General features: G+C 35.5%; 1 pseudogene; it reads left to right on the top strand.

Annotated features, from left to right (window-relative positions):
• The first annotated feature begins 3,630 nt into the window (after positions 1-3,630).
• Positions 3,631-23,484, top strand: LOC120146081 (annotated as a pseudogene).
• The last annotated feature ends 485 nt before the right edge of the window (positions 23,485-23,969 follow it).

Below are 23,969 nucleotides of genomic sequence, written 5' to 3' on the forward strand. Positions count from 1 at the left end.
ATCCAAGTATTGACCAAGATCAAAGTTCGGGTATTGACCAAGATCAAATTTCGAATACTGACTAGTACTCACAATTTTTTCTGTTGGCTCATAATCGTCTAACTGGTCAATACAAAAACCGGAATTTGGTGCTGAAAGTTGATTGAGATTTGGATTAGGAAAAGGTTGTGGGTTTTGATATTGTGTTTGGTATTGGAAATGTGGTGAAACAAAAAAAATTTGTGATGAAATTGTGGTGGAACCATTAAATTTTGAGGTTGATAACAACGTTGTAAATTGTGAGCACCATAAACTGGGGTTGAAGAACTTAGTTGATTACTACCTGCTACTGACCCAACTTTACTACTTCTAGGTTCAACAACATACAATGTAACATCATCTTCTTGCGAAACACTAATGTAAGCAATGAATCGTTCAACATCTTCATTGTCAGTTAACAAATAAACTTTACTTTTTCTCTGATAAGATAGTCTAAATCCACTTAGCGACTCTAAATTCAATTTCTTTGCAACACGTAACATTAGAGTTTCATAAGTTAACTTTTTTAATGATAGTTTTAGTTGAAGATTCATGGGTAAAGACATATATTCTAAAACACCATGAACATTCTCCCATGACCCTCCAAAACACAAATCTATCCAAACATGATCAATATTAGATGATTTTATTCTACAAATTGTAAATTAATTTACTAAACAAACGAGCTATAAACTACATATCATCACTAACTTAGATAAAAACATACTTTTATTAAGTTGATAGTTGATAATTTGGGAGAGAAATCATTGAAAAATTATATAAAAATAAAATTATGTAAAAAAAAATTAGAGATGGGGAAGGATGTCGTTGGATATAGGAACGGATGTCGCCGGAAAGAGTGATAGATGGAGATGGAATGAGTTACGATTTAGGGATTTAGGTTATGAGTTGATGCTGCTGCGTAGTTATATACCCAAAACATTTGTATTGTGAAACTAAAACCTGTTGCGAAATTAAAATTCGTGTTGCGAATTCAAAAATCGAGTTGCTACAACAAAATTCGCGTTGCGAATTCAAAAATCGAGTTGCGAATTTGAAATTCAGTGTTGCGGATTTGGAAATTGCAACGCGATTTACAGATTCGCAATGCGATTTACATATTCGCGTTGCGAATTTGGAAACTGAGTTGCGAAATTGGAGTTCGCGTTGCGAATTTGTTGGTCATTTTCGCAAATCCAAAAAAAGTTGGTTAAAATCGTATATTATAAGGCATTTTCGGTCACTGAAGTTATTTTCTCGAAAATAAAAGATGCAATATGCGACTGAATAGTTTTCACAAAATGGGGAAAAAGGAAAAGAAAGAACTAACGGATCATTTTAATACCCTAAGGGTGCGTTTGGTTCTCGGAATGTAAGATTACCAGTGGGAATAAAAGATTACTAGAGAATAGGATTACTGGGAATGTTATATTTTGTGTTTGGTTGGTTTAGCAGGAATGTAAGATTACCATGTTTAGTTAAAGAAATAAAAGATTATTGGAATGTATATTTGACCAAATTGTCCTTATTATATATTTGTTTGTTTAACAAGTTGAAAAATATTTATATATTTTCTTTAAAAATTTAAATTCATAAAATTTATATAACTTTTGTACAAAATTGAAAATATAAAAAGGTTAATGAAAGGGTAAAATTTTATTTTAACCCTGAACTTCATATAAAATTATAATTATAGACTTTTTTTGTAAATCTAAAATAGTTTAAGGATAAAATTGTAATTTAACCTTCGTAGAATTTTTATTATTCATTAACAGAATAATGATATCTTTGAAAGAAATTTTTTAAGGGCATTTTAGTCCAAAACGCCGGTAATCCAACAATACCTAAGGAAAGGGAGGTAATGACATTCTCGGTAATATACCCCAAAAAATCTACTATTGGTAATGTAACATTACTAGGAATGACATTCTCGGCCAACCAAACGGGAGAATGTGGATTTCATTCCCATGGGAATCTCAAATTCCCCCAACCAAACACACCCTAAAACTTTCGTTAATCAAGCAAGAAGTTCATATACTCAAAAATTTATAAGTAGACACCAATTTTAATAAAACTTCCAAATTAACCCTAAATAATTAATCAGAAAATTTTAACCTTAACTTTAGGGTGTGGCATGCCATTAACCGGGTGAATTAGTTGTAGAAGAAGAAGAAGGTAAAGAGTAACGGTGGTGCTTAGTGTTTTGAAAACTGGACCGACCGGTTCAACCGGGAACCGCTGCCTGGTCCGGTTCATTCTACACCGATTAAATCGATACTAGTGAACTGGAAGGAACCGTTGAACCGGCTGTGAACCGTTCGAATCGGAACAGACCGTGAATCGGTTGAAAACTGATAGAACCAGTAAAACCTGTATGAACCGTCGGTTCTGTTTTTTTTCTAAAAACAAATTAAATCAAACGACGTCGTTTGTTAAACGAGCCGAGTCGAACTCATATATTGCTGAGCTCAACTCAAACTCGACTAAAAAACTCACGAGCTAAAAATTATCAAGTTTAACTCGAACTCGAAATATAATATTGAAACTTGAACTCAAAAAGGCTCGAACTAAAAAAAAATTTAGAAGCTCGATTGAAGCCTGAAATTCGAGCTCGATTGAAGCGAAATAATAGTTTGCTCTGTGCTCACCAAAAGGCTCCATGATTTTGAATGTCAAATTACCTCTATTATTTATAGAAGTCAGTTGGGATGTTCTTCTATGTTTCTTAGCCATGTGGAATTGTTTTGTTTTCATATTTTTACTCTTTAGACTTTTGTTATGCTCTTATATGTTTCTTAGCCATGTGAGATTTTTTTAGCCCCAAATTTATTTTTTGATTATAGTTATATAATTATATTTATTATTTAATATGTTTTACCTTAAATATTATGTTGTAGTTGATTTGAATCATTTTGTTTCACTTGATTTTATGGTTTTTAACTTATATATATTATGACTTGCTTTGAATATAACTTGTGATATAAAAAACTGTTTTTTATTAAATGTTTTTGGTATTTTTATTTAATTTTTTAAATAATTATTTAATTTTTTAAATAATTATTTAATTATGACGTCGTCTGGTGGAACCAGTGAACCGGTAGCACGGTCGGTTCGCTGACCGGTCCAGTTCTGAAAACCATGGTGGTGCCAATGGAGGAGCATTTGTTGTAGAACATTGAACAATTAGAAAGTAAAGACACCACATTAGAATATTTGACAAAGTAAATAGGTCATTCGTGCTATTAACCCTTTTTTAAAAGATAATATTTCACTGATGTAGTCGTGTTTTATCTCAATGTCAAGACAGCTGGATTTCCGTTCTTTCCACTAAATAGATCTATACGATGTCTCGAGATTATTAACTATGAAAATCGAGGTTGAACAGTGGAAGCGCCCATGTGATCGTAAGAAAGTTAAATCCGAAGAAGACAACAATGCACATAATGCTTGAAAAAATAATAAGAAAATTAGATAAAGTGGAAAGAATCAACTTTTGTAGTTTTTATATGCTGTCCATTGTTCATTAGAACCAGAGAAGTACAATTAAGCGGATCTCTCACTTGGAAAACAAAGAAGAGTAGTTGGTAATCGGACTCTGTTTTCGACCAGCAAAAGAAAATGGCAGACGCTATCGTGTCGTTGGCTGTTGAAAGGATTTCTGATTTACTCATCAATGAAGCACTTTTCCTATGAGACGTGAAAGAACAAGTTGAGAGCCTCAAGGACGACCTAAAACGAATGCGATGCTTGTTGAAGGACGCCGACCGCAAGCCGGAACAAGACGAACGTTTCCGCAATCGGGTGTTGGAATGGAGATCAGAGGTCTTGCTTACGATGCTGAGGATGTTATCGACTACTTCATTCTTAAACTTGCACATCGAGGAGGTTTTCAAGGAGTTGTCAAGAGATTATTCACCTCCATTTTCACCAAGCCTATTCATCAGCACAAAATCGGAGTGCAGATCCAAGCAATCCAAACTAAACTTAAAAGCATTTGAGAGACTCTTCCAGCCTTAGGGATACCTGGTGATGGAGCAGGATCTAGCTCGGTTACCGGTATGCAGCAACGGTTAAGAAGAACATTCTCGCATGTTGAGGAAGAGGATGTCATTAACTTGGAGGTTAACACCAAAGATGTGCTGTCCCAGTTGATGACAGAAGAAGACAGATCCCATGCTGTCGTCTCAATAGTTGGCATGGGGGGCATTGGAAAGACTACTCTTGCCAGAAAAGTATACAGACACGTTGATGTGAAGCGGCATTTTGATTTCTTGGCTTGGGTTTCTATATCTCAACAATGTAACCCAAGAGAAGTCTTGCATGAATTCCTCATGAAAGTTCAGCCTGGAGGAGAATCAATTAACAAAATGAATGAAAATCAGTTGATTAAAAATCTTTCAGATGTTTTGAAAGAAAAATTGTACTTGGTGGTCCTCGATGATATTTGGAGAATCGAGGATTGGGATATTCTTAAACCTCCTTTTCCACGAGGGGAAAAAGGAAGCAAAATCTTGTTCACAACACGCAACAAGGATGTGGCTTTACTTGCGGATCCTTGCAACTCTCCAATAGAGCTTCCATTTCTTACTGATGATGAAAGTTGGAAGCTTTTTATCAGAAAAGCACTCCCTCGAAACAAGACGGATCCTCATGCTTGCTCAAAAGCATTTGAGAAGCTCGGAAGAGAAATGGTGAAAAAATGTGGAGGTCTACCTCTGGCAATAGTTGTGTTGGGAGGCTTGCTAGCAACTAGACACAGAGCCGGTGGGAGATGGTTCACAGAAACATCTTCCAAGGACACTTGAAAGGGTTCCAACAACAACGCCATCAATATGTTGCAGTGAATGCAATCTTGGCTTTAAGTTACAATGATTTGCCTTATCATTTAAAACCATGTTTTCTATATCTTAGTCATTATCCAGAAGATTGGGAAATATCAAAGAAGGAACTCATTCGAATATGGATCGCAGAAGGTTTAATTTCACCATCACTGGAAAGCAGGGATATGTTGATGGAGGATGTGGGCGAACAATTCTTGGAAAGGCTTATGAATAGAAGTTTGGTTCAAGTTGTCAGGCAAGACTATACAGGGACAAATGTGAAAACATGTCGAATACATGGGGTTGTCTCAAGAAAGGTGGACTAATATACGGCTAATATACAGCGTTACTGGATACATTAAAAGATATTTAACAAATTTGGTTTAACGCTACAAGAAATGTTGAGTAATAATAATATTGTAGGTGGAAATCATGAAGAAATATTAAAAAATTTGGCAACCGGTAAACTTAGCCTGTCGGTATGTATCGATACAAAAAAATGTATCGATCTATAACAGTATAACAGGTAAAAATATGATCAAACCGGTTTCATTATGACAAAACCGGTAAAGCACTACCTTATATATTTAAAGTATCGATTCCATTGAAATAAGTATCAAAACTTATGGAATTTAAAAGAGAAGCAGTAATAGCGCCTATAAAGTGTCGATACTTTATAAAAATGTATCGATCCATAATAATATAACAGGTAAAAATATGACAAAACCGGTCTTGAAATGACAAAACCGGTAAAGCGTTACCTAATATGTTGAAAGTGTCAATACTTTAATATAAGTATCGACACTTTTGGAATTTAAAAGAGAAGCAGTAATAGTGCCTATAAAGTGTCGATACTTTATAAAAATGTATCGATCCATAACAATATAACAGGTAAAAATATGACAAAATCGGTCTCGAAATGACAAAACCGGTAAAGCGCTACCTAATATGTTTAAAGTATCGATTCCATTGAAATAAGTATCGACACTATGGAATTTAAAAGATAAACAGTAATAGCGTCAATACTTTATAAAAATGTATCGATCCATAACAATACAACATGTAAAAATATGACAAAACTGGTCTCGAAATGACAAAACCGGTAAAACGCTACCGGATATGTTGAAAGTGTCGATACTTCAATAAGTACGCGTAAAATATTATCGATACTTTTTTAAAGAAAATAAGTAAATATCCTATCGAAAGTATCGACACTTGACATAAAAGTATCGGCACTTTGGTAGTTGTATCGATTAAATATAAATAACATATCAGGTTAAAATATAAAGGGCATAGCTAAATTTCCTCTGAAAATAGATAAAATACGGTCGAGTTTTTGAGAAATCGAAGCGTAATTGTTGCTGCATTTCAGAAGGCGTTTTCAAAGCGAAGTTTGTTTGTTTGTTGCTGCAGTCGAATCGAAAAGTACATTGTCAAAACCCTAGTTTTTTATTATTACAGTAATCGAAAATAGGGGTATTATGTGTTGTTTGGGGTTTTGGAAGTAAATAAGCATTTGGGACCGATTACAAGTAGAAAGTGATATTCTAGGTAAATGATAAATATCGATATTTTTATTAAATATTATAGGTAGAAAATGATATTTTAGGTTGTATAAATGTGCCGATACTTGGAGTATTGAGTGTTCCCATTCGTTTGAAGGAAATAGGGATTAGGGTTTTTGGGTTTGGTTTGAGGATTTCGAATCGAAGCCAAGAATGATTTGAGACCGATTATATAATATTATAGGTAGAAAATAAATATGGATATATGTATATAATATTATAGGTAGAAAATGATATTGTAGGTTGTATAAATGTGTCGATACTTATAGTAGTGGTTATTCAAATTCTTTTAAAAGAAACAGTTTTACTATAACAGTAGTTATCAATATTTGCATATTGAATAAAGTGTATGTAACCATTATTTGATTTTGATTTGCATAAACTGATATATGAAGAAAAAAATGAAGTCAACGGATCTTGAAATTGTTGGTGGCGAATATGACTTTGGAATTGAGGTCGAGAGTTGAAAGCAACCAAAGGGTGTACTTCTAGTAAGTATCAATGTATTTTTGTTGAAATGGTAATTGGATTAAAGTATTTAAGAACTAAATTGAAAATAAATTTTAAATGTTGACAGTATGACCGAATGCCAAAGAATGAAGGAAGCTGGCAATCACATCGGTTCGGTATATAAAATGAAATTGACATTGAGTATTATTTAGCGTTAATCTATTGATTAAGAAACATTTATGCTTAATTTTAGGTGAGAGATGATGTGTTGGAGAAATGGAAGTCGATGAGTGATGCTGAGAAGGAACCTTACATCATACAATCAAGGATGGATAGACAAAAATACAAAGCTTGGAGGAAAGCACATGAAAATTTTTTTTTATTAAACTTGTAAATACTTTGATACAAGATATATAAGAACAATAACATTATATATCGTTAAAAAATGTAGGAAATGTCGACAAAGTGCAGCTTAAAAAGAGTGAATTCATTAATTGAACACCTTAAAGAGAATGAGCAATTGAATGTGCTGAAAGAAATGGGGTTTGGATCCTTGATAGGAGTGAGGGATAGACCAATTCAGAGGGAATTGTGTCGATCCTTGATGGAGCAATTTGATGTCCAACAATGTATGGTTAAATATGGTGATTATTCATTTCATCTGGGGGTCCCATGTACTGCAGCCGTATTGGGGTTTCAAATAAAGGCAAAAGTGTTGTAGAAGTCGGTAAGAATAAGAGCTAGAAATCGCTTGCCTCCAAATATGATTTGAAGCACAAGGTGACATATGCTGAACTTGAAGAGGAAATCAAAAGTCGATCTTACAAGGGGGATGATCTGAAGGCCCGAGTTCTATTGTACCTTGCCGGGATCTTTCTTTGTCCAACGGGTGATACATCAACAAGCAAGGACAATATGAAGTTGATTTGCGATGAAGGCTCAAGAGGTGAATTCAATTGGGTTGAATATGTCCATTTGAGATTGATTGAATCAATAATCAGCTTTCAAAAGGGCTCTCAGAGATACCTCAAAGGGTAGATAGCAATCTTAGAGGTAAATGAGTTGAAGAACTGTAACAACCCGAATATATATATATATTTAAGAAATTGGGTGAAATTTGGGGATTGAATTAAAAGTTTCAAAAACTTGTAGGTTATTTTAGAAGTTAAAGGAAATTTAGGGACCAAGCCCTGAATTTCTCCAATGAGTGTCGGCAGGTTTTATGTTACATACGTGTTTTCTGATTTCAAAATCAGAAAACAAAAGCTCAACTTTTGCTCAAATTACCTTTCCCGCACCCTTCTTTCAAACTCGATCTCGACGTCGTCCTGCCACCGATTGTTGATTCGAAACCACCATCGTGTTTGTCGTCGAGTGGTGAACAAAAACCTATAAATCAATCGTAGCGACACGTTGTCAAACGCCGTGAATTTCGATTTAAAGTTTTAAATTTTTTTAACAAAATCGTCGTGAAAATCGTCAATTCATCACCAATCGTTGCTCTGTTTTTGACACCTCCCACACCATCGTGTTCCTTGCGTCGTTCCAAGTCCACCAGTGTCCGTCGCGTCTTCGGCGGCGGCGGCGAGTGAGGGAGGTGAGAAAGTCGAAGTTTCCAACGTGTTGAAATCGAGCTTTTCACCGTTCAAAATTTTGAACCGAGCTTGGTAAGTGTCTCAAAATCGCTTAAAATAATTCTAGGAAAACTTTTGGGAATTTTTAGGACCTTGCAGGACATCCCAAGCGCCCCCACACGTGGGGGAGCTTCGAAATCGTTAGGGGCAGTTTGACCAGTCTGAACCGGTTTGACCGACCCAAATCGATTTTACTGACCCGACCAGTTGACCCGACCCTTTGACCCGACCTATTGACAGTTAACCAATTGTTGACCGTTGACTTTGACCAAAAAGTTAAATTTTTTGAAAAGTCATATTTTATGTTTTTCAACGTTCTGAGTCCGAATCCGAAGTTTGGTTTTCGAAATTCGAACCCGAAAGCCTCGAAATCATCAGTCAAACCCGTTGACTTTGACTTTGACCAAAAAGTCAAAATTTTTGAAAATACATGTTTTATGTTTTTCAACATACTGAGTTCGCTTTTGTAGTCCGTTTTGCCAAATTCAAAGCCGAAAGCCTCCAAATTGTCTATTAAACCCAGAAATGCATATGTACTTAAGAGTTTTAGCTTTGAATGATTAAAATTAGACTTTGGACTGATAAATTATTATTTTTTAAAGGTACAAGAGACTCTCCTGATCGCTCGACAGCTCGACCCAGCTCCTCTAGATCAGTTAAACCGCGTGTTCCAGTATTCACTCGTATGACCTGTAACTCTTATGATTTCATAAATTAATTATGTTACCTACTAGTAATATAGTGTCATTATGAATTAGTTTCGAAAACTATAGTAGAGCGTGGCGAGGCTAGTATTCAATAGATCTACAGTTTGACCATATTATCAAGGTGTGTTCCCTATGTACTTAATTGTTCTATCTGTTTTGAAATATGGTACATTGAAATCTGGTTTACTGTTTTATTGATGCACCGACTTACTGGTGATGGTTTATGGATTATGATTGATATATGATTATTGGTTTTCACTGATATATGATAACGATGATTACAGATTTATGAAAACTATGCTTACTGTATAAATTGTATTTTTGAGATACTGATTTTGGGTTGGACTGATGTACGAAGGTATAGCTCTGATCAAGCTAGTAAACCTTACGGACCTAATGTGACTCTTGTGTAGGCCTTCGGGCCCCAAGATGCTCTATTAGGTTGGCTCTCTTTTATGTGTGCTTAGGGTAAGCCCTACGGACCTAAGGATAAAGGCCCAGAGCTTATCCTTAGGTTGGCTTCCTTTTTGTTGTGTGCTTAAGGTAAGCCCTACGGACGCAGTTCTGGGGAACTTCGAATGGTGTACAGGAGAAGGGTTTAAACTACGAGTTTCAAAAGTTAAACTTCATTATGATTTTATAATGATTTGCTGAACTATTACTCGTTTATTGTACCTAATATGATTTAATTGTACTGTTGGGACACACTGAGCTCTAGCTCACTTTCAAAATGTTTCCTCTCTTTCAGATACTGTTGGTTAAACACCCCAGAACAAGTACTCGGAGGATCAACACATCTCTTGAAGTACATCTGATTGTAATATTTTTATCTTTCAAGATTGACTTTATTTTGGTAACATCGGCCTTTATTTCAAAGTATTTGTTTTAGTGATGACTATTGCTTTCGCTACTGATATTTGGTTTATGGTGATCCAAATTTTACGTCATATTTTAAATTAAATTTTTTATTTTTACATTCATGAGTTGGGTTTTTATAGTACAATTGTTTTTATAAATGTCATTTGAAACATGATTTTAATTATCGAATAACGGTTTTAGAAAAATGTCTTTAAGAATCATAAATGTAATATGTTAAACTTAGTCGAAATGCATAGGATGGGTTTAAGGGATTACATTTAATTGGTATCAGAGCTTTTGGTTTTGAAAATACGGTTTTGAAATGTTTTACAAAACAAGTCATTAAGGCCATGTCACCAAGTTTTTACGATTTTAATTGTGTTCGAGACTCCAAGTGCTAATATAACCCTAGGTTTTATCTTATGTAGTAAACTCAAGATTCACCAAGATGAGTGTTAGACGTGATCGTCGAACTAGCCGTGGGCGAAGTGGAGTGGCTAGATTTGCAAACTCGATCGATGAGATAGGTGTAGATCCCCCACCTCCGATAGATGATCCTGCTCCTACGACCCAGACGAATCTACCGCTTGCCGTTGGTATTGGCTTGACTACTCCAATTATAAGAGCAACCGATATTGAGCCAAAGTCTACCAGATTTGCATTAGATGAGAATTTTAGTAGAGAGTTTCTACATTTGATTCAGAGAGCGGTCAGAGCTGTTGGTATTGTATCTGAGGTTCCTATTTCTCAGACTCTGATTTCTAATGGAGTCAGAACTTTTGGAGGACAGATTGGTGGAGCTCCTACTGAAGCGAAACATTGGCTCCAAGATATTGAAAGACGCATGGATCAGTTGGATTTAGACCCAACTAAGAGATATCTAGGTACAATTGCGATGTTCGATGGCAATGCCCACACCTGGTGGGAGTCAGTGGTCAGTAGTGCTCCAGCTGATCGTCTGACATGGGATTTCTTTAAGGAGAGCTTTAGGAGCCATTTTCTGGGAGAGCGTTATTTATCTTAGAGACAACAGCAATTTCAAGATCTGGTTCAGGGAGACATGACCATTTCTGAGTATGAGATCAAGTTCTTGAAGTTGCTAAAGTATAGATTCAGTATGGTACCTACTGAGAGAGATAGATGCCGTAAATTTTCCCTCGGACTCAGATATGAACTACGCCAGCAGGTTGTGAGCCACCGGGATGATATATTTGACGTTTTGGTAAGTAGAGCAAATGATGCTAGGGAGGTAGAGACCTTAACTACTGCTAGAGACCGTGTTAATCAAGAGAAAGCTGGGAAATTTTCTGGCCCGATCGAGTTTTCTGCACGTCTTGGAAAGAAGACTCGTACTTCGGGTCCCCTGAGAAGCAATACCAGTTCTAGGCCTGCACTACCTTCACCCTCAATTGTCAATCGAGGTGGTTCTTCATCGTGGCCTCATGGGCCCCTTTGTTAGTATTGTGGTAAACGACACACAGGAGAGTGTCATAAGAAAATGGGGGTATGCTACCAGTGTGGATCTAGTGGTCATTTTCGGAGGGATTGTCCACAGTTAGCTTCATCTGAGAGGACCGCTAACCAGACTCCTACGCGTTCCCAGGCATCAGTTCAGACTCCAACCCGAGGTCGTAGTCAGGGAAGATTTTCTGGATCAGCATCCAGAGCCGATGGTAGAGTTCAACCCCAATAGAGTCGAGAGCCTGCAATTTCAGAGGCCAGACAACCAGCTCTGGTTTACGCCACCAGACGTCGAGATGACAGAGATGAGCTTGAGGTTATTGCAGGTCCATTTACTATTTATTATGTCTAATACTTTGCATTACTAGAAAATGGCTCCACTCATTCCTATATATCGAGTTCAGTATCTTGGAGCTTTAGATACCGATTGAGGACACATATGTAATGTTATGGTTACGACTCCAGTAGGACAGTCTATAATGGTGAATAAGGTATTTTGGTGTTGTCCTCTGGAAGTTCAGGGAGAATTTTTTCTTGATGATCTTATGGAGCTTCCTTTAGAGGAGTTCGATCTAATTCTTGGGATGGATTGGTTGAATAAACACAATTTAAATATGGATTGCGAGTACAAAAGAGCTACTCTGAAGACTTCTGATGGTCGGATTGTTGTGCTAATTTGTAAACATCGCAGCTATCTCTCCAATATAGTTTCAGCTATGGAAATTGATCGTATGGTCCAGAAGAGATATGAGACTTTCATTGCTTGTATTTTGAACACTAAAGGTTCCTTGTCTACGATTGAGGATATTCATACAGTTAGCGACTTTCCTGATGTCTTTCCGGAAGAGTTGTCTGGGTTACCTCCTAATAGAGAGGTAGAGATCGAGATTGAGACTTATCCAGGATCTGCACCTGTTTCCATGACACCTTATCGCATGGCTCCAAAATAACTTAAGGAGTTGAAGGTCCAGTTACAAGAATTATTCGATCGAGGATTTATCCGACATAGTATCTCACCCTGTTGAGCTCCAGTTCTATTCGTGAAAAAAAGGACGGGTCGCTAAGGCTATGTATTGACTATCGGAAGTTGAATAAGATGACAGTCAAGAATAGGTACCCACTACCTAGGATTGGTGACTTATTTGATCAATTACAAGGAGCTACTGTATTCTCTAAGATTGATCTTCGTTCGGGGTATTATCAATTGAAAGTTAAAGGGTCCGATGTTGCGAAAACGGTCATTCGCACTAGATATGGTCATTATGAGTTCTTAGTGATGCCTTTTGGTCTGATGAATGCTCCCGTAGCTTTCATGGATTTAATGAATCGTGTGTTCCTGCCATATTTGGATCAATTTATGGTCATTTTCATTGATAATATTATGGTCTATTCTCAGAATGAGGCAGAGCATGACGAGCATTTGAAGATCGTTCTACGGACCTTGAGAGAGCATCGCCTGTATGCCAAGTTGAGTAAGTGTGAGTTTTGGCTTCAAGAAGTGTCGTTTCTGGGGGATATTATCTCTGTGCGAGGTATTTAGGTCAATCCAAACAAGATTGAGGCTATTGTTCATTGGAAACGTCCCAAGAATGTCTCTAAGATCCGTAGTTTTTTGGGATTAGCCGGATATTATCGACGATTTGTCGAGGGCTTCTCGATTATTGTTGCTCTTTTGACGATGTTGTTAAGAAAGAACTTGTCGTTTGACTGGGATGAGGAACAACAGGAGAGCTTTGAGAAATTAAAGGTGGTTTTAACTCAAGTGCCAGTGTTGATTCAACCTGAGTTTGGGAAAGATTTTACAGTGTATAGTGATGCTTCACACTCATGACTTGGTTATTTTCTAATGCAAGACGGTAAGGTAGTGGCTTATACATCCCGCCAGCTACGACCTCATGAGTGTAATTATCCGACATATGATTTGGAGTTAGCAACAGTGGTATTTGCCTTAAAGATTTGGAGACACTATCTTTATGGAGAGAAGTGTTACATTTTTACAGATCATAAGAGCTTAAAGTATCTTCTGACCTAGAATGAGCTTAATTTAAGACAGCATCATTGGCTAGAGATTCTAAAGGATTATGATTACGTGATTGATTATCACCCTTGTAAAGCTAACATTGTAGCGGATGCTTTGAGTAGAAAGGTGATAACGGAGTTGAGGTCCTTAATGGCCAGGATGAATTTATATGATGATGGCACTCTGTTAGCAGAATTTCAAGTTAAGCTGACCTTGGTTGATGAGATCAAGGCTAAACAAACTTTTGATAGGTCATTATTTTCCATTTTTAAGCAGTTGGAGCAGGGGACAATATCAAATTATAATGTTGATCAGGATGGAGTATTATGCTTCAAAGATCGATATTGTGTGCCTGATGATGCTGAGTTGAGGTAGACTATCCTTAATGAGGCTCACAGTAGTCCATATGCTATGCACCCCGGTGGAGATAAGATGTACCAGAATTTGAGAAAGATGTATCTTTGGATCGGCATGAAGAAGGACATCTCAGATTTTGTGGCTAGGTGTTTGACTTGTTAGCAAGTTAAGGAAGAACATCAACATCCGTCAGGTTTGTTACAGCCTATCAAGATTCCTTAATGGAAATGGGAGTGTATTACTATGGATTTTGTTACTGACTTACCTATGACTTCTTCGAAAAAGGATTCAGTCTGGGTGATTGTTGACAAATATACAAAGTCAGCTCACTTCATTCCTGTGCGGGTAAATTATACGTTGGACAAGCGACGAGGTTGTATATTTTGAAGATTGTCAGATTGCATGGTGTTCCATTATTTATCATTTCTGATAGCGATCCGAGATTTACTTCGAGGTTTTGGAAGGCGCTACATATGGCTTTGGGTACGAGATTGGATTATAGTATATCCTTCCACCCACAAACTAATGGTCAATCTGAGAGAGTGCTTCAGATTCTGAAGGATATGTTGGGGGTTGCGTAATTGATTTTCGTGGTAGCTGGGATAACTTTTTGCCTTTGGTGGAATTTGCTTACAATAACAGTTATCAGCCCAGTATTCGTATGGCACTCTACGAAGCACTCTATGGGCGTAGATGTTGCACCCCGATTTGTTGGACTGAGTTGCGTGATCGGAAGACTTTGGGACCCGAGTTAGTGCGCGAGACGGAGGACACAGTCAGATTTATCTGTGACCGTGTGAAAGAGGCATTTGATAGACATAAGTCTTATGCGGATCAAAGGAGAAAAGATATTCAGTTTATGGTTGGAGATCAGGTTTTTCTAAAAGTATCCCCGTAGAAGAAAGTACTGAGATTCAGGCGTAAGGGTAAATTGAGTCCAAGATTTATTAGACCATTCTGTATATTGAAGAGAGTAGGACCTGTTGCATATCAACTTGAGTTACCTCCCCAGCTCAGTCATATTCATGATGTCTTTCATGTATCAATGTTGAGGTGATACCGTCCAGATCTAGGCCACATCATTCAGGTTGAGGAGGTAGAGTTGAGACCTGATTTTACATATGAGAAGGAGTCCATTCAGATTTTAGAAAGGGATGAGCAAGCTCTTCGGAATAGGCGTATCCCAATGGTCAATGTTCAATGGAGTAACTGTGGTCCCTCAGAAGCTACTTGGGAGACATTGGAGTCAATGTAGGCTCAATTTCCTCATCTATTCTCATAAGGTAAATTTCGAGGATGAAATTTCATGTAGAGGGGGAGAATTGTAACAACCCGAAAAATATATATATATATATATTATATTTAAGAAATTGGGTGAAATTTGGGGATTGAATTAAAAGTTTCAAAAACGTGTAGGCCATTTTAGAAGTTGAAGGAAATTCAGGGACCAAGCATAATGCATCGACACTTTATGCGTGCACCTCGTTAAGTATTGTAAACCACAACATTCAATCTACGACTTTTAACAACTGATCGATTCCATCTGCATAATCACGTAAATGCCACAATCATATCTGTTACAAAATTTGAATACCACACATGTCAATTATGAAACCTGCATAAATTGCGCTTTCTATTTATGATAACATCTCATACCCATTCAATTGCTCATTCATCTTATCTTGCGCAAATTTTAATTGTTTCAATGGGACCTTTAGACGGCCACATGCTTCTACAAAAATGCGTTCCTTATTATACCTATCTAATATTGTCATATGCATTAAAAAATATCAAGTTATGATCCAAACAAATTATGCATTATAATGAAATAATTTATTTTCATACATACCAATCTCTTAGCATCCTTCACTCTCTCTTTTGCCGTTGGAGATGAAAATAGACTATCATATACCGTTGCAATACGTTCCACCATATCCAACACCAACAGATACCAATGAGAGATGTTATAGTTTATTGTGATCAGGATCTGTAATAAATTTCACACCTAATTTGACAAAATTCATCATTATATATCCTAAAACATCATTTGCAATTCGTATGGTGTCTTACCTTGTCACATTTGGTGAATTTCACATAGTTATCCAATATCAACCCCCAAAAGCTCACAATACCATCAACAGTTGATATTTCATCCGATGCATGTTGCTGCATTTACGCGACAATCATTATTAATTAGAAAACAGGTCAACATAATGTATCGACACTTTTTAAATTTGTGTCGATACGTGTTGTCCATAAATGAATGCCCAAACGAGGTGTACGCATAAAGTGTCGATACATTTATAAAAAGTATCGATCCCAAAAACATTGAAACCCATAATTATAGTGTAATAGGCAATTTTGCAATGTAACTGGTATAAATATACCAGTTTAATTAGAAAACAGGTCAACATAATGTATCGACACTTTTTATATTTGTGTTGATACTTGTTGTCTAGAATGAATGCCCAAACGAGGTGCACGCATAAAGTGTCGATACATTTATAAAAAGTATCGATCCCAAAAACATCGAAACCCATAATTATAATGTAATAGGTAATTTTGCAATGTAACCGGTATAAATATACATGTTTAATTAGAAAACAGGTCAACATAATGTATCGACACTTTTTATATTTGTGTCGATACTTGTTGTCCAGAAATGAATGACAAACTAGTTGCACGCATGAAGTGTCGATACATTTAAAATTGTATCGATCCCAAAAACATCAAAACCCATAATTATAATGTAATAGGTAATTTTGCAATGTAACAGGTATAAATATACCGATTTAATTAGAAAACAGATCAATATAATGTATCGACACTTTTTAAATTTGTGTCGATACTTTTTTTAAATTACGCGTGTTTTTCCTTCATTATTTATATGTTAAAATTAGAATCGATACAAACTCCAAATCGAAAAACCCTAAACCTAAAGGCAGAAGAGAACTCTTCGACTTCGACGAATACCATCGTCCATAACAGTTACGATCATATATTCAGGTAAATTTATCGATATTTTGCCATAAATTAGGGTTTGATTGATTTCCATATTAGACTCTCTTTTTCCTTAATGTGTTTGTGTTCCAATGTAACAACATCCACACCCAAAATGGCTCCAAAACGTCAGCGTCAGAGGCGCGGTCTTTCTCAAAGCTCTTCTCAACGACAACCTCCTTCTCAACCAATCACTTCTTCTGAGCAAATCAGGTTGTTCGAAACTCTAAACTTTAGATCTGATGAGGAGAAAGAAATATGGCAAAGGAGTTTCAAAGTAAGGAAGATTCATCCCGAACGTGTCATTGACCCAGGTTTCTTGTTCGATGATAAATATGATTTTAGTTTTAAATCCATATTTATATCTTGGGGTTGGCTTGAATTTCTTGGTGTAGAACCAAAATATTACCTCAACCTAGTTAGAGTCTTCTACAACAATGCTTTCTTCCAGCGTAAGCTTAATAAGACTAATATAATAGGAATTAATACCATGTCATGGGGAAGAATATATATATATATATATATATATATATATATATATATATATATATATCTCCGGATACTATTGCGGAGGGTATAGGTGTCGAGAATAAAGGGGATTCAGATGAAAATGCTTTAAATACTATAATACAACGGGTTGCTAGAAATAGCTCAATTCACCTAGATGTAGAGTCGAAAGTGTGTCACAAAATGCTCACTTGGTTTATTCGGCCTACTGAGGGGAAATATTAAATTATTTGAGAAAGCGATTATTGGTGGATAACAAAGTATAGATCCAAAACGGCTCCAAACATTGCTAAACTGATATTTAATACAATTGTATATATGGTCACAAAGGGAGCATCAATTTCAACTTCACTACAATATGGATGTGTCATCACCCATCTGTTGAATAAGAAAGAAGTTGATTTTCGCTTGACTCCCCTGTTTGATTAACCCACAAGATTGACATGTTATTTATTATCAGAACGGGATATGATTTTGTTGAAAATGTCAGTTTGAAGCGTGTTAAGGATGTCGGATTAGATCAAGAGAGCGAAGAAATGGACCCCATTGGCCCTAAAGACGACCAACCAATGGGAGACGCAATGATGGAAGAAGTTTCACAAGCTCCAGAAGCTCCAACTGGAGATGATGTCACAATTAAGACAGTGTTGGAATAAATGGTCAATTTTCGGGAGCATATTGATTCCCTTGTGAGCGGAATGTGAGCCGATATTGCATCATTGCACGATGAAGTCTCCATCTTGCGTGACGAATTACGTCAACAACATCAAACAAGTTAGATAATTAATTATTTATGTTTTTAAACATTTACACGTTGTAAAATGTATTTTATTTTCTTTTAACAGATGTGGACAACCAAGCGCTCAATGAAGATGATGATGAAGATGATGATGATGATGAAGATGATGATGATGATGATGATGATGATCCAAACAAGTATATTATGTCTGCAATGCCGCCTGTAAGACAACTTGTAATTTTTTATGTCAATGGTGTCCTTGCCTACATCCGAAGACATCCAAAAGGTTTTAATTCTATTCATTTGTATCCATTATTTTAACATATAAGCATATAACTTTAATCTCATTTTCTTCATGTTGTAGATATTATCCTCAGAATAGGAGTATATGAATTTATGCATTTTTGTGTACAGAATTTTGTTGTTGCCATTTGGTTTTCCAAGATGAGGTTAGAACTGTTGAGCAATTGAATTACTATAGCCAAAATCGTTAATATACAATTAAATGTTAACATTCAAACTTGATTACAATCTCAGGCATAACATCAACCGTGTACTTGAGAAACTACCTTTGTTGCCTGACCAATTTCGATTCATTTAGGTAAGATGAATGTCATTACACTTTGCTGACTTTTATTTGTCTATGATTCCTACATATTTATGTTCGACTGTTTGTAAACAGGATCAAGGAAATTGCAAAAAAAAGATAATGTTACCTACTGTAAAGATCTCAATGATGTTTGGAACGAGTATCCTGATTTTAACACCCTAAATACACCGTTGGTCGATGATTTAGCATGAAAAAATGATTTATAATCCAGTAAGTTACATTTATGCCATATTTTTCCATTTAAACAGGTGTTCATACATTGATTGATTAACAATTTATGTTTTTATATAGAAAAATAATTACATATGTCCACATCCCTTCGACGTTGCTTCCCATTCGGACGACAATGCTCTAGGTATGACATAAATGTATTCATGCTTATGCGAATTTAGTTTCTTGTTTGTAAATTTGAACCTGATTAGTTTGATAAATGAAATTATTTATATATGTCCTCAGAAAAAGGTGGTAATATACGAGAGTATTTGGAAAATTTGTTGAATGCGCCTAATGTTCTGGACTTCGTTAGAAATAACCCTTTTTCATCGGATTAATTTCGTTGTGGGTACATTATTTGAACATTTTTATGTATAAATTTGTTGTGTGTATGTTTTGGTTTGATTATATTGTGTGTATATTTTCATTCGATTCAAAAATACTAAAACATATAACATAGTAACTGTGTCTTTTAATATTCCACAGTATAACATGTGACTTATACAGTAAATATTCCATTCGGATGGACTATGCATAACAAAACAATCTATCTATCTCTTCCATGTGAGTACTTTATTCCCATGTGACAAGTGTGACAACCCCATCAACTCACAACTCAGCTTTGAACTGAATCAATATTGCCTTTAACCAGCTTGATGGTTCATAACGCATGTTACTTGAACAACATGTTTCAGTCGTGGTTTCAATAGGATGTGGTATTGGTAGTGGTAGTTGAAGGGTGGGTGCAACATTAAATTCGTAGGACATATTTAGGTATGTACAATAACTACAAAATTCAATAACTTTAAAGTAATAGGAAAATTTACAATGTAGGTGGTAAAAGTATACTTTTTTAATGACAAAATTCGTAAACACAAAGATTTGTTTCCAACATTTTGTCCAGTATGGTTCTCAAACATAAAGTTTCTAAAATAGTGTCGATACATTTATTGTAAATATCGATGCTCAAAACATCGAAGCCAATTATTATAAAGTAATAGGTCAATTATATCGGTTTAATGAGAGAATAGATAAACATATGTGTTGATACATTTTCTAAAAGTATCGACCCCAAAAACATCGAAACCAATAATTATATTGTAATAGGTAAATTAACAATGTAACCGGTATAAATATACCGGTTAATTAGAAAACAAATCAACATAATGTATCGACACTTGTGGAATTTGTGTTGATACTTATTGTCCAGAATAAATGCTCAAATGAGGTGTACACATAAAGTGACGATAAATTTATTAAAAGTATCGATCCCAAAAATATCGAAACCGATAATTATAATGTAATAGGTAAATTTATAATTTAACCAGTATAAATATACCGGTTTTATGAGAGAATAGGTCAACATAATGTATCGACACTTTTTAAATTTGTGTCGATACATTTTGTCCAGAATGAATGTCAAACGAGGTGCACGCATAAAGTGTCGATACAATTATTAAAAGTATAGATCCCAAAAACATCGGAACCGATAATTACAATGTAATAGGTAAATTTACAATGTACCCGGTAGAAATATACCGTTTTTATGAGAAAACATATCTACATAATGTATCGACACTTTTTAAGTTTGTGTCGATACTTTTTTCTAGAATGAATGCCCAATGAGGTGCACGCATAAAGTGTCGATACATTTAAAATTGTATCAATCCTAAAAACATCAAAATCGATAATTATAATGTAATAGGTAAATTTGTAATGTTACCCGTATAAATATACCGGTTTAGTTAGAAAATAAGTCAATATAGGCGCTACCTATTACATTATATAAGAGCTACCTAATATGTTATTGTACTTTATAATATTTCCGGTTAAATGCCTATTTTATTATACAAGCGATATCTATTACATTATATAAGCGCTACCTAATATGTTATTGTACTTGATAATATTTCCGGTTAAATGATATAACATAACCGGTCTAAATTTTAACTGGTTACTTGTTTAACCAGTCACGCCGTTTTTTAACCGCTGCACAGCAGAACTTCACCGAATACATGATCTCTTGAGGGATTTGTGTATTGAGAAAGAGAGAGAGGAGAATTTCTTGGTAATTGTTCAGCCACCATTAATTGAATCTGATGTGACATTGGCAGAACCTATGCTACGAAGAATTGTAATTCATCCTAAAAGGGAGAACATCTGAAGTTAGGATCTTTGTTGTTGTTTCAAAAGGAGGGATTGATAGAACTAAAGATATCATAATGCAGAAATTTCAAAACTTTAACGGTGTTGACTGTTATGGTAGCTGTTAGATTATGCCCAAAGACCAATAATATGATGATTGTAATAATACTTTTATTTATCGATTTTATTGAATAAAGGCATTGCCGCTATTATTTTCATTTATATATATGTGTTTAACATAAACTGAAAGATAATAAAGTCCATATAATAACATAATTATTATTATTATTAAAAGATCCCTAGTCAAGTATTATTATGGGCATGGACAATAATAATATCCTTAAGACTAACATGTTATTGATTGATGACAATGAGTTGTTATTGACATAGAGATGTCAGAATTGATACATGATTATATTGTTAGAAAACAATGTATTGGATTGACCGACCATAAGCATATGTCTTGGATTATTATGTGACAGTCATAACATTGCTCATGGTGATGACTATATGTATGATCCTCAGACTTGAGATCAATATTATCCCAACATATATTGTTGTATGTTTTGATGCAGCTAAACAAGCTCCGTAACTGGTTGATCAATAAAGACTGTTATTGAATATATCTCAATATATGTAGTGGGTGTGTATGATTAAGATAGGATTTGTCCTTCATACATAATAGGAAATATATCACATGCCACTTGATTAAGACTAGAAACGCATGGACATGCTCGAATAAGTTGATATGAGATATCATAAACTATTCATTAATTAAAGTCTACTCTAGATATCAAGAAACAATAGATGGGCTATACAAGTGTGACTATTCCAAGACTTTTGCCTATTCTAGATATAAAGGACATAAGGATGTAATACATAAATCACCAAGATGATATGTCGAATCATATTTTCTTGTAACCTAGGTGACAATGATATATTGCTAGATGTCACTCATTAAATGTAATATTAGAATTGTTCTAATAATTACTGCTAACGTTACAAGAACCTACAAGGTCACACCCTAGGATTGAAACGAGCAAAGATGTACAATTGTTATACGTTACTAAAATATATATCTAGAGTTAATTAAATATATGTTTTAATAATCTCGAATATTTAATTTTAACTAATTAAATATAGATTTAATTAATTTGAAATAATAAAATCCCTAATATGATTAGGGTAACTTGGATATAAGAGGATTATTAAATTTTAATTAATTAAATATATATTTAATTAATTTGAAATAATAAAATCCTAATATGATTAGGGTAACTTGGCTATAAAAGGGTGTGTTAGGTCTAGAAGCCATTGAACAACACACACTCAAAACCTTCAGCCATTTTCTCTCAAAAGAGTTATGGGGAAAACAAAGATTGCTCTCAATCGGGTGAACTGAGTAGAGGCCTAGATGTGATTTCGTGGAGGCTTAAGATTCGAACCGATCTACACAACCAGTATTTACTGTTGTCCTTTCTATTTTTCAAGGAACCCACTGTAAGTATTCGTATCTCTTCCTCTCGATTTTAGTTTTTCGTACTTGGATTGCTGGTGAGAACGTCGAGTTTTGTTTATGCTGCGCCATGGGGTGCGTCGACTGTCCCAACAGTAGCGAATGTTCGGAAGTGGCATGTTTGAAGTGAAATCGATAATCTACATCATTTGAGGTATTTGAAGCTATACGGTATTGATATAATCTTGCCCCGAGCTATTGGAAGGTTGAAGAGTTTACACACTTTATACCTCAAATATCATAGATACATTACAATTCCTAATGTTGTAATCAAGTTAGAACGTTTGAGGCGTAGTTCGGATCGAATAGGAGATAATCTATGTTTACACCCCAAGGTATTTCCGAATGGTATCGGAACTTTAAAATACATAGTTGTGGATGAGAAGTTGATTGGATTCAGTAAGAAAGTGGTAGGATTGGATAATCTTCAGAGTTTAGGAATGGGATTTAAGAGAGTCAAGATGTGAAGCCTATTCTAATGTGGTTGAGGAAATTACAACGCCATGCATCATTGTACATTCAGTTTAAAAGGGGTTCAACACAATCATATTCAGACTTAGAACCCCTTTCTCTGCCTCCCCAAACTAAAGATAAGAGGGGAGTTGAAAAAAGATCCGCAAGGGAGCCATCATGTTTTGAAATTTATTCCACCAAGCATTGTGAAGTTTAACAGGATCGAATGGGTGTTTTGGAGAAGCTACCTTGTTTGAGGATTCTTAGCTTAAGCTAAAAGCATATGGTGGGAGTGAAGTGATTTGCTCTGCCAATGAATTTCCTCAACTCGATTCTCTTGAGGAGTGGGAGATAGAAGAAGGCGCAATGCCACATCTCCACATCATCCTTGAAACTCCAATACCACTTTAACCCTCTTTTTGGTGCTTATGAGATCCAACTCCACTCGCTTTAAAAGAAATCAACAGCGAATATGGCGATTGAAGTGCATTCTACGTGTTCAGAAACAAGGAGGGCAAATTATGCACTTCTCCATGTACATGTTTGGAATCCCTCCCCTTTAGAATGCCGCTGTTTGGTGCGTTATATATATATATATATATATATATATATATATATATATATATATATATATATATATGAGAACCCACGACCAAAATAAACCTCTTCCCCATTTGTTTCAATTTTGCTTGGCCTAAAGGAGAGAGAGATATAGAGGATTCTTGAGAGCTTCAACTGGAGTTCTTATATTTCCAAAATCTTGCGAGCCACTACTATGTCGGCTACCACTGAGCGGCGTCGGCCGCCGTCCACCGGGGCCGGAAGAAAATATGGTTCGAAGCACCTCTTCACCCTAGTCGTGGATCCGAGCTTCATTTGGTCTGGAAATAGCTCAA

This window comes from Hibiscus syriacus, unplaced genomic scaffold, assembly GCF_006381635.1.
Source record: "Hibiscus syriacus cultivar Baekdansim isolate YM2019G1 unplaced genomic scaffold, ASM638163v2 tig00110895_pilon, whole genome shotgun sequence".
NCBI lineage: Eukaryota > Viridiplantae > Streptophyta > Magnoliopsida > Malvales > Malvaceae > Hibiscus > Hibiscus syriacus.